The sequence below is a fragment of the Microcebus murinus genome, chromosome 4 (assembly GCF_040939455.1).
Source record: "Microcebus murinus isolate Inina chromosome 4, M.murinus_Inina_mat1.0, whole genome shotgun sequence".
Lineage (NCBI taxonomy): Eukaryota > Metazoa > Chordata > Mammalia > Primates > Cheirogaleidae > Microcebus > Microcebus murinus.
Window position 1 is genome coordinate 58,204,209 of NC_134107.1, and position 12,106 is coordinate 58,216,314.

A 12,106-nucleotide genomic window follows, 5' to 3' on the forward strand; every position below is an offset into this window, starting at 1 on the left:
TTTTTTTTTTCCGAGACAAAATCTCACTCTGTTGCCCTGAGTAGAGTGCCATGGCATTAGCCTGGCTTACAGCAATCTCAAACTCCTAGGCTCAAGTGATCTTCCTGCCACAGCCTCCCAAGTAGCTGGGACTACAGGTGCATGCCATGACAGTGGGCTAATTTTTCAATTTTTGGTAGAGACAGGGTCTCACTCTTGCTCAGGCTGGTCTCGAACTCCTGAGCTCAAGCAGTCCTCCCACCTCTGCTGCCAAGAGTGCTAGGATTACATGGGTGGGCCAATGCGCCTGGCCAAAGGTAGGGTATTGAAGTCTCCAACTATTATTGTAGAACTTTCTATTTCTCCTTTCAGTTCCATCAGGTTTTTTTTTTATATTTTGATGATGTCATTAGGTACACAAATGTTTATAATTATTACATCTTTTCCCCTATATTCAGCCTTGTATTAATAATGGCCTTTTCTCTTATAACCTTATTTAAAAATTTAAAGTATATATTGTCTGATATTAGTATAGCCACTTCTGCTCTCTTTTGGTTACTATTTGCATAGAATATTTTTTTCCATCTTTTCACTTTCCATCTATTTGTATCTTTGGATTTAAAGTGAATCTCTTCTAGATAGCATTTGGTCAGATCATGTTACTGAGTACAATCTGATAATCTTTGTCTTTTGGAGAGTTTAATAATCCATTTACATTTAAAGTAATTACTGATAAGGAGGGAGGCTTAATTCCGTCATTTTGCTATTTGTTTTCTATATGCCTTATGGCTTTTTGATCTTCACTTCCTGCAATAATGTCTTCTTTTGTGTTTAGTTGATTTTTTATAGTGAAGCATTTAAATTAATTTCTCATTTCCTTTTGAACATTCTATAGCTATGTTCTTCATGGTTACTATGGGGATTACATTTAACATTCTAAAGTTTTCAGCCCTTTATTGGATGTGTGGCATGTGAATATTTTCTCCCATTCTGTAGGTTGTCTGTTTGTTCTCATGATAGTTTCCTTGGTTGTGCAGAAAATTTTTAATTTGATCAGGTCCAATTTATTTATTTTTGTTGTTGCTGTGATTGCCTTTGGAGACTTCTTCATAAATTCTTTCTCTAGGCCAATGTCTATAACAATTTTTCCAACATTTTCTTCTAGAATTCTAAGTTTCATGTCTTAGGTTTAAGCCTGGTATTTACCACAAGTTGATTTTTGTGAGAGGTGCGGATCCTGTTTGTATTCTACATGTGGCTATCCAATTTTCCCAGGACCATTTATTGAATAAGGATTCTTTCCCCCTGTGTATGTTTTTGTCTGCTTTGTCAAAGATTAGATGGCTATATGAGGATGGTTTTATATCTGGGTTCTCAGTTCTGTTCCATTGGTCTATGTCTCTGTTCTTGTGCCAGTCCATTCTGTTTTGCTTGCTATAGCCTTATAGTATAGCTTGAAGTCTAGTAAATTGATGCCTCCCAATTTGTTCTTTTGGTTGAAGCAAATGTTGGGAAAATTCTTATATACATTGGTCTAGGGAAGGAATTTATGAAAAAGACCCCAAAGGCAATCACAGCAACAACAAAATTAAATAAATTGGACCTGATTAAATTAAAAAGCTTCTGCACAGCCAAGGAAACTATCACAAGAGCAAACAGATAACCTACAGAATGAGAGAAAATATTTGCATGCTACTCATCCAATAAAGGGCTGATAACTAGAATCTATATAGAACTCAGGAAAATCAGCAAGAAAAAATCAAACAACCCCATTAAAAAGTGGGCTAAGGACATGAACAGAAACTTTTCAAAAGAAGACAAATGACCAACGAACATATGAAAAAATTCTCAGCATCTCTAATCACCAGGGAAATGCAAATCAAAACCACAATGAGATATCACTTAACTCCAGTGAGAATGTCTTTTATCAAAAAGTCCCCAAACAATAAATGTTGGCATGGATGTGGAGAGATAGGAACATTTATACACTGCTGGTGGGATTGTAAACTAGTACAACCTCTGTGGAAAGTAATATGGAGATACCTCAAAGAGCTAAAAGTAGAACTACCATTTGATCCAGCAATCCCATTACTGAGCATCTCTCCAAAGGAAAAAAAGACATTCTATAAAAAAGACAACTGCACTCAATGTTTATAGCAGCACAATTCACAATTGCAAAGATATAGAAAAAACTGAAGTGCCCATCAATACATGAGTGGATTAATAAAATGTGGTGTATGTATACCATGGTGTTCTACTCAGCCACAAAAAACAATGGTGATCTGGCACCTCTTGTATTATCCTGGATGGAGGTGGAGCCCATTCTCATAAGTGAAGTATCACAAGAATGGAACAACAAGCACCACATGTACTCACCCCATCAAATTGGTATTAACTGATCAGCACTTATGTGCACATATAGTAGTAAAATCCACTGGGTGTCCAGCAGGTGGGAGGGGGCAGGAGAGCACACCATCTGAGGATGGACATGCTTGAAGCTCTGACTTGGGTGGGGCAAAGGCAATATATGTAACCTAAACATTTGTACCCCCATAATATGCTGAAATAAAAAAAAAAATTCAAACCAGTCTGAGCAAGAGCGAGACCCAGTCTCTACTATAAATAGAAAGAAATTAATTGGCCAACTAATATATATAGAAAAAAATTAGCTGGGCATGGTGGTGCATGCCTGTAGTCCCATCTACTCAGAAGGCTGAGGCAGTAGGATTGTTTGAGCCCAGGAGTTTGTGGTTGCTGTGAGCTAGGCTGACGCCACGACACTCATTCTATCCTGGGCAACAAAGCAAGACTCTGTCTCAAAAAAAAAAAAAAAAAAATTCAAAAGAACACCACCATCCTAAAGTTATAACACTATAATTTGAATTTATACCAGCTTAACTTCAATAATATACAAAAACTCTGCTTCCTTTAACAGCCCATCCCCCCCTTTTTGTTGTTGATATTACAAAATTACATCTTTATATACTGTGTGCCCTAAAACACAACAATAATTCTTTGAAATACATTAGTCTCTTAAATTATGTATAAAACACAATATGGAGTTACACATTAAAGTTACAATACTAGCTTTAAAAAAAACATGTAGTAGTCTCTTAATCATGTAGAAAACAAAAAGTGCAGCTACAAACCATTGTTATAATACTAGCTTTTATAATTGCCCATGTATTTACCTTTATTGAGATCTTTATTTCTTCATATGACTTCAAGTTACTGCCTGGTTTCTTTCCATTTCACCCTGCAGAACTCCTTGAGCATTTCTTGCAGGGCAGGTTTAGTGGTAATAAACTCCTTCAGTTTTTTTTTTTTTTTTTTTCTGGGAATATCTTAATTTCTTACTCACTTTTTAAGGAGAGTTTTGCTGTGGATATAATTTTTGATTTTTTTTTTTTCTTCTTCTTCTTTTCCACTGCCTCTGGGCTCCAAAGTTTCTGATAGCCTTAAGGATCCCTTGTATGTGATGAATTGCTTATCTCTTGCTGCCTTTAAGATTCTTTGTCCTTGTCTTTCAAAAGTTTGATTATAATGTGTTTTGGTGTGGGTGCCTTTGAGTTATCTTACTTGGAGTTTGTTAAGCTTCTTGGATATTTATATTCATGTCTTTCATCAAATTTAGGATATTTTCAGCCATTATTTCTTCAAATATTCTCTCTGCTCCTTTCTCTCCTGGGATTCCTGCAAGATATATGCTGGTCTGCTTGATGGTGTCCTACAGGTGGCTTAGGCTCTAATCACTTTTCTTCAATCTTTTTTTCTGTTCTTTCCTGACTTGATAATTTCCATTGTTCTACTTTCATGTTTGCTGATTCTTTCTTCTGCCTGCTCAAATTTGCCTGAATGCCTCTAGTAAAATTTTCATTTCAGTTATATTTTTTAGCTCCAGAATTTATTTTTTTGTGTTTTTTTTAAAGGTTTTCTCTTTATTGATGTTTACATTTTGTTCAGATATCATTTTCTTGACTTTCTCAATGTCTTTCATTGGTTCTTCAAGCATCTTTAAGGCAGTTGTTTTAAAGTCTTTGTTTAATAGATCTCTGATCAGGATTTTTTCAGGGATAGTTTCTGTTGACTTCTTTTTTTCCTTTGCATATGCCATGAGTTCCTATTTCTTTGTATGCCTTGTAATTTTTTGCTGAAAACCAGGCATTTGAATCTAATAATTTGGTAATTCTGGAAATCAGATTCTTTCCCTTTCACAGGGTTTGCTGGTTTTTTGTTTTGTTTTATTGTTGTAGTTTGTACCTCTGCCAAGGATCAGCCTGAGGCATAAACTTAAGGTCTTCTCAGGTCTTTTCTGAGCCTGCAACTTTCCTTGGACATGCATGATCACTTTCTAATTTTCTCTTTATATGTAGTTGCTTTTGAATATTCTAGTCTGGAATGTTTGGTTTCCAACAAGGAAAAAAAGAGAGAAATAAAGATGGGGGAAAGGTGGCAGTGCTTTAAATATCCTAGAAGTCAGCCAGGGGGGAAGGGGCTTGTGACAATGAGAAAAGGTGCAGCAACAATGGTCTCTACCTCTTTGTCTCTACCCCTGTGATCAGAAGTAGCAATCAGCAATCAGAGTACAGATTCCAAATATTTGGATAACAGGATCATTTTGCCTACCCTGGCTCCTATAGGCTTTATTCAAGTTGCTCCAGGAACATGTGCATAGTTGCTTGTCATGGGGATGGAAGATGGGGGATGGGTAGCTGCTATTATTTTCTATGTTAAGACCTGAAATTGAACAAAATTAACCACAATTTACCACCCAAGACTTCCCTGGGAAGTAGCAGGACTTCAATAGACTTCAGAGATCCAAAATAGTTACATCAGACAGATTCTACCAGTGTAATTGTCTGAGTGGGAATATAGATTCCTGATGTTTCCTACTCTGCTATCTTCACAGAATCCTCTGGGAATTTACCTTTAAAAATTATTTTATCAGCATCAAATTGGGATTAACTGATCAACACTTAAGTGCATATATAGTAAAAACATTCATCGAGTGTTGGGCAGACGGTGGGGAGGAGGGGATGGGTATATGCACACCTGATGGGTGTGGTGTGCACCGTCTGGGGGATGGACATGCTTGAAGCTCTGACTCAGGTGGGGCAAAGGCAATATATGTAACCTAAACATTTCTACCTCTGTAATATGCCGAAGTAAAAAAAAATTAAAATATAAAATAAAAAAAATTATTTTACTCTTTTTTTTGGTGTGTGTAGGCGGTGCTTAAAGTGGGGAGCATAGATACAGTGCTTGATCTACCATCTTTTTTCATTCCTTTTCCTTTATTTGCCCTAGTTTTTAATGTAGATTGTGTCAGTCAACTTCTCAATTTTGTTCACAGGTTAAAAGATATCTAAATGGGGTTATGACAGAACCAGAAGAGGAATACTCATCACAGAGATCCTTGATATGGAACAAGTTACAGCAACCAATGTGAGTTTGCTATGTTCATCTATGTGAGAGTAAGTTGTTCTGTGCAAGGGATAGGTGATGCTATGCAGTGTGAAGCTTTTCTCTAACGTACAGGTTTGGGAAGATTTATATTGACGTTGGGTAACCCAGACTCTGAGAATATTTGCAAGGGGGTCTATTTGCAATAATAGACCCTGAGATCTGAGTGGATTTGAGAGTGCAAAAAGAGGGGCCAGATGGAAAATAAGAAGTGGTGGGGTTAATGGACTAGAAGTACCACTCAGGTCAAAGAATTATATACATAGATTGTACCAAAGCAAGCGAAGTGGAACATGGAAGATACTGGCTTGAGAGTAATGGGTACTCTGGGGGAAGTTCAATTACTTGTGATAAAATTTAGGAAGTGACCATGACATAGGTGATTGAAGTTGGCAGGGGCATGAAAAGAGCATTAATGTGAGGAGAGTAGGGTGTTGGATAGGGAAGTTGAAGCCACCAAGAATGATGGCATGTGCTGGGGAAGAGAGAAAATGATGCAGGGGCTAAAATCTTCCCTGTATGTGGGACAGTGATTGGGAGATCAGTAGATAGGGCAATGAGAGAATGGCTGGTATAGTCAAACTGCTGAATTCAAAAAAGCTGGGAGGGTGAGAAACTATGAGAAATAATTGAGAAACAATAGGGACTCACTTCCTGGGTCTGACAAGAAAAGCAGCCTCTGTCTAAGAGAGCTCCAAGGGAAGCAACATGTTAGGGGGCAGCCAGAGTAAGCAATGTCTTTAGGAGACAGTTGGTGGAGAGGTGAAGCAAATATTCCAACAAGAAGGTGCTTAGATAGAATAATTTGATGATTATAGAAGGGGAGTGCTGGAGGACAGTGGAAGGGTTAGAAAGGGGAGTAGTACATGATGTGGTGGTGATAGATGATCACTGAGATTTAGCCTTCTTGGGATTACTGTGACAAATTGTGAAGCATGGTGGGATTAGGTTTGAAGACTCTTAGAAGATGGTGGCAAATGGTTTCAGGATTGTGGTTGGGGCTATATTCCTTATCTTTGCAACTGATCATGGCTCTCTGGGGGGTGGCACTGGTGACTTCTCTCTTCCCCTACCCATTCCATATTCCCCTTGCCCTATGCCAGTGCCTTAGATCATTAGGGTTCTTTGTTCTCTGGCTGACCCAAATCTTCTTTAAGAGTTATGAGTCCTTACCAGTCCTGGTATCTAATACTTAATTAAGGAACACAACACTAGAGAAAATGAAATGTAAAAAAAAATGAAATTAATTTGAAGAAACTACTTAGAAGGTAGGCCGTTTTTCAAATCCACCTATTTTCTTTTTTCACACCGTCCTTTCTTGCCTTATGGTTTCTAGTCTTCTCTTCATTTCTTTGAACAATTTTAAACATATTTAAATTCAGATTTTATTCTTATATTACTGATACTTCTCAGAGTACAAATTCCCACATTTATTCCATCTATATTTTCATTCATGGTGGTTTGTTTCCTTTTTTGGGGGGGATAAGTTTCCTCTGTAAACTCATTTTCAGTAGGATTTGTTTCTCCACAGGTTCCTTTGTGGAAAAAACTGGATTATGGCAATAATTTTACAGAACAATTTTGTGCTTGTTTCTATAGGATCCTATAGGTTTCATTGGTCCTGGACCAGTTTTTTTTTTTTTTTTTTGAGACATGTTTTGGTCTGGCTCTGTTGCTGGGGCTAGAGTGCAGTGGCGTCATCATAGCTCACTGCAACCTCAAACTCCTGGGCTCAAGCCATTCTCCTGCCTCAGCCTCCTCAGTAGCTGGGACTACAGGCATGTGCCACTACTCCTGGCTAATTTTTCTATTTTTTGTAGAGATGGGGTCTTGCTCTTGCTCAGGCTGGTCTAGAACTTCTGGCCTCAAACAATCCTCCAGCTTTGGCCTCCCAAAGTGCTGGGATTACAGGCGTGAGCCACCACACCCAGCCAGGACCGGCTTTTTGTTAGTTTTTCAGCTTGGCATCCTAATAACATTTGGTATTGTGAATTTGGAACAATCTCAGAAAGAGCAAATATCCGTTTCTTTTTAGCTCTGCCTCTACTTAAATTTCTGAGTAATGATAGACTTTCTTGCATTCCCCTGCTGATTTCCGGGACAACGAACAGTGTTTTTCTAGTTTTCACTTCACAAGGAGGTGTCCTTTTAAGACTCTTGTTTCACTGCTGAAGTCCCAGCACCCAGACATTAGGCCTATATCTGGTCCCAAGTCACTAAGAACTCCTTGACTTCCACTTTCACTTACTCTCTGATTTTTAGGTTTCTATTCATTTCTGGCATCCAGGGATTTTCCATTCTTAGTTTCAAGTCTAGTTGCTTGTTAAACCTTTTGTTTTGTTACATGTATTAAATATTTGTTTTAGGTGGGAAGAGAGTTTGCCTGGAACTACTCCATGTATTGTATCTTGTTCAGCAGTCATACCAAATCATTCTGCACAATGCAATCAGAGAGTCTATTAAAAACACAAATTTGGTCACTTCATTCCCTTAGCATGGCATGCAAGGCACTTTGAAATCAGGAAACTTCCATCTCTACCCTCAGTTTTCCCTGGTTTGTCTGCTTCACACTCATATATAGCTTCTATGCTCACACACAATAACCCTTCATTTTTCCTTTTGCTCATAATTGTATTTAGGGTGTGTGTGAATGGTAGTCTTATTTACATATTCCCTAATTTGCATACTATCAAGATGGGATTGTGAAAGAAGTAGTAATCTGAGTTCCTGATAGCCCAGACCCAGAAAACAGTAGCTCCATATGGTATCACCTATGGACACAGTAGTACAACATGACTTTAGTTCATTTGATTCAATTAAAATGCTATCAAATCTAATTAGGTTTGCACTAGATTATATATTAAGAATGAATATTTTTTTTCTTTTTGAGACAGAGTGACACTCTGTTGCCCAGGCTAGAGTGCCATGGTGTCAGCCTAGCTCACAGCAACCTCAAACTCCTGGGCTTAAGTGATCCTTCTGCCTCAGCCTCCCGAGTAGCTGGAACTACAGACATGCACCACCAAGCCTGGCTAATTTTTTCTATATATTTTTAGTTGGCCAATTAATTTCTTTCTATTTTTAGTAGAGACTGGGTCTCGTTCTTGCTTAGGCTGGTTTCGAACTCCTGACCTTGAGTGATTCTCCCACCTCGGCCTCCCAGAGTGTTAGTATTACACGTGTAAGCCACCTCATCCAGCCCTAAGAATGAATATTTTAATATTAATTATTGTCATCTTTTCTAGAACATGGTATATTTTTTCATTTTTGTCAGGTCTTCTTTTATGTCCTTCAATATGATTTTTTCTTAAATTTATTCTCAAGTATTTTACAATTTTGAATACTATATTACTGTAGTTCAAAACTTACTAAAAATAGCATAAGAAATGAATATAGTGAAGTTTCCTTTCCATTGCTGTGCCTCAATTGCCCAATTTGCTCTGTTCCAGAAGTAGCTTATGTATATATGAGCAAATATATACACCTATTTGCTGCAACTGTGAATGGAATGCTTTTCTTTTGTTACAGTTTCTAGCTGTTTTATTGCTAGGCTAGAGAAAATGATTGATTTTTGTATATTTATCTTGTATTCAGCTACTTACAAATTTTCTTATTAATGCAAATAGGTTGTTACTATAGCCTTTTGGTCTTTTTTTTTTTAGACAGAGTCTCACTCTCCTGTGACAGAATGTTGTGGCGTCAGCCTAAGCTCATAGCAACCTCAAACTCCTGGGCTCAAGTGATCTTCCTGCCTCAGCCTCCAGGGTAGCTAGGATTATAGGCACGTGCCACTGTGCCCCACTAAGTTTCCTATTTTTAGTTTTTTGGCTAATTTCTTTCAATTTTATAGTAGAGTCGGGGCCTTGCTCTTGCTCAGGCTGGTCTGGAACTCCTGAGCTCAATCCTCCTGCTTCGGCCTCCCAGAGTGCTAGAATTACAGGCTTGAGAAACACGCCCTGCCTGGATTTTCTATATACACAATTGGGCTGGGCATGGTGGCTCACACTTGTTATCCTAGCACTCTGGGAGGCCAAGATGGGAGGATCGCTTGAGGTTAGGAGTTCAAGACCAGCCTGAGCAAGAGCAAGACCCCATCTCTACTAAAAATAGAAAGAAATTAGCCAGACAACTAAAAATAGAAAAAGTTAGCTAGGTGTGATGGTGCAGGCCTGGAATCCTAGCTACTACTTGGGAGGCTGAGGCAGGAAGATCCCTTGAACCTAGGAGTTTGAGGTTGCTATGAACTAGGCTGATGCCATGGTACTCTGGCCCAGGCAACAGAGTGAGACTCTGTCTCAAAAAACCCCCAAAAAACAAAATAATGAAAAAAAAAATACAATATTTCTATAAAATAAGATCATTAATTTTTTCCAATATTTATGTGATTTAGTTTTCCTCTCTAATTGCTTTCATTTCAATTTGCAAAGCAATGTTGAATCTTGTCTTATTTCAGACTTTAACAGAAATAGCTTTAGTTGTTACAATTAAAAATAATGTTCACTGTTGGGTTTATTTTTCTTTCATTCTTTTTTTTTTTTTTTATACTTTTGTTTGAGAGGTAGTCTCACTCTGTTGCCCTGGGTAGAGTGCAGTGGGGTCATCATAGCTCACTGCAACCTCAAACTCCTGAGCTCAAGTGATCCTCCCACCTCAGCCTCCTCAGTAGCTGGGACTACAGGAGTGCGCGACCATGCCTGGCTGATTTTCCTGTTTTTAGTAGAGATGGGGTCTCGCTCTTGCTCACCCTTGTCTTGAACTCCTGAGCTCAAGCAATCCTCCCACCTTGGTTTCCCAGAGTGCTAGGATTACAGGTGTGAGCCACTGTGCCTGGCCTGCTGTTGGGTTTTGATAATCTATCATATTCAAATAATTTTTCTTTTCCTTAGAGCTTTAATTTTATCAAATTATACTTAAAGCTGCAAAATTTCTTCAGCATATACTGATACTAAATTTAATTGATATATCAGCACAAACTGATATGTTTTAACATCTTTCATTTAAAAAACTTTATTTTGAAATAATTTTAGACTTACAGAAAATTTGTAGAACAATACAAAGAATTCCTGTATACCCTTTCCTCAGATTTCCCAAATATTAACACTTTCTTTATCATTCTGTGTATATATATGTATGGACATATATGCGTATGTATATATGTATTATGTACATATAATTTAAAGTTTCATGAAATATTGGCAAACTGTCTTTACTTTTAACCTCAAAATATTCATATTATTTAAAAACAAAATATTCTCTTCCATAATCATAGGATAATTACCAAAATGAGAAAATCAACATCAATATTATTACTCTATAGGTATTTACATAATATTTAAGTTCTTGATGTAACGAAGTAATAAGTTTTCTGACACTGAGCCTTGTATTACTGAAATAAATCTCCTTTTTTTGTTTGTTTTAAGACAGAATCTCGCTTTGTTGCCCAGGCTAGAGTGAGTGCCATGGCATCAGCCTAGCTCACAGCAACCTAAATCTCCTGGGCTCAAGCGATCCTACTGCCTCAGCCTCCTGAGTAGCTGGGATTACAGACATGCGCCACCATGCCCGGCTGATTTTTTCTATATATATTAGTTGGCCAATTAATTTCTTTCTATTTATTGTAGAGATGGGGTCTGGCTCTTGCTCAGGCTGGTTTCGAACTCCTGACCTTGAGCAATCCGCCCGCCTTGGCCTCCCAGAGTGCTAGGATTACAGGCATGCGCAACCACGCCCGGCCTGAAATAAATATTATAAGATCATAATGTACAATTCAACTGGATTTTATTTGGAATTTTTCCATCTGTGGTCATAAGTGAGATTAGGCTATGGCATTCTTTTTGGTACCTTACCAGGTTCGCGTACACTGGCAGTTTGTTTAACAGTTAAAAGTTAAAACTCAGCCGGGTGTGGTGGCTCATGCCTGTAATCCTAGCACTCTGGGAGGATCACTCAAGGTCAGGAGTTCGAAACCAGCCTGAGCAAGAGCGAGACCCTGTCTCTACTAAAAATAGAAAGAATTGGCCAACTAAAAGTATATATGGAAAAATTTAGCTGGGCATGGTGGTACATGCCTGTAGTCCCTGCTACTCGGGAGGCTGAGGCAGAAGGATCGCTTGAGCCCAGGACTTTGAGGTTGCTATGAGCTAGGCTGATGGCACGGCACTCTAGCCCGGGCAACAGAGTGAGACTCTGTCTCAAAAAAAAAAAAAAAAAAAGTTAAAACTCATCTATTTTGGGGGCTGAATGATGGCTACAGAATGTGTTCACTTTGTAATAATTCATTGAAGTATATACTTGAGATTTATATACTTTTCCATAAACATATTTCAATTAAAAAGTTTAATGAAAAGAACATAATCTTTTTCTTTGTTTTAGAGACATAGTCTTGCCTTAGCCTCTTGAGTAGCTGGGAGTACAGGTGTGTGCCACCACAACCAGCTAATTTTTAAATCTTTTGTAGAGACAGGGTCTTACTAACATTTCCCAGGATGGTCTCAAACTCCTGGCCTCAAGCAATCCTCCTGTCTCAGCCTCCTAAACTGCTGGGATTACAGGTGTGAGCCATTGTGCCCGGCCACAATCTTTTAAAAGGTTAAAATTTTAATCACCTTTCCAATTTCTGATAATCAACTGTCCTATTCAAACTATGTCTTGGGTTAAGTATTTG